Consider the following 927-nt stretch of genomic DNA (forward strand, 5'->3'; position numbering starts at 1 on the left):
TTCCCACCCGGATTTTTCCCACCTGAGTTTTTATGAAATGGAGGGGTTTTCTTAAAATGGAGCCAGTCCCATCAACAGCAGAAACATCATTTCAAACATAACTATGTTATTACAGTCCTTTTGCCCATCAGGAGATAATTATGAGAAAGACCACCTCAGTCACAGACAAAATAGTGAAACTATTATTTTCTTAGCAATTTGGCTGCAATTGAAACATAATAACCAAATTTCTGGCTGGGATGTGAAATGATGTGGAAGATATTTGTTCCCATGGTAATGCCAAAAAAACCTGAGATATTATAACTCGTATTCAGCTATGAAACTACTAAAGAGTGAAGGATGCAAGAAAAACCCAGACGAACTGATTTTCAGAGAGAGGAGCTCTTTATACGTGACCATCCAGCATTGACAGTTTATTCAGGCAAAGGTAAAAAAGAAAGCCTTCTAAAGAAGACTGAGATAGATGAGCTATTGGTAATGTTGGTGGCAGGGGAGGGAGATTGGAGTCTGGAAAATTCTAAAATACAGCAGTAATGTATTTGACCTAAAAATTCTCTCGTGGCTTCCCACTTCCATTTTGCAGAGAAAAGAGCAGTGACTGTGTGGCTAAAAGTAGAAAGAACTCTCTACTCTCATGCATTTTTGTGGTGCCTGGAAATAGATGCTCTACTACTACTGATTGGAGAAGTAAAACTGAGGTCCAACCGACACTAGGTTCCAGGATCAAACATTGAGAAGATCAAAGAAATCAGACTTGGGCAGAAACAGCTGTGGCATTGGGAGGAAAGGCTAACTAGTGATGAGTTCAGTCTTAAAAAGTGCTGCCTTGTCCACTATTGACTTGATACTGGGTGAAATTGGAATAATATCTTTAGCAGCAACAGAGAGGGAAAAGATTACTCCTGATTAGAAATAAAAAGAAAGCAA

The 927-nt window shown here is 38.9% G+C and overlaps 1 pseudogene; it reads left to right on the forward strand.

Moving 5' to 3' along the window:
* Nucleotides 1-339: 339 nt before the first annotated feature.
* LOC103581209 overlaps nucleotides 340-927 on the forward strand; it is a 5839-nt pseudogene continuing 5251 nt past the window's right edge.

Source organism: Galeopterus variegatus, unplaced genomic scaffold (genome assembly GCF_000696425.1).
Source record: "Galeopterus variegatus unplaced genomic scaffold, G_variegatus-3.0.2 Scaffold12566, whole genome shotgun sequence".
In the NCBI taxonomy this organism is placed as follows: Eukaryota; Metazoa; Chordata; class Mammalia; order Dermoptera; family Cynocephalidae; genus Galeopterus; species Galeopterus variegatus.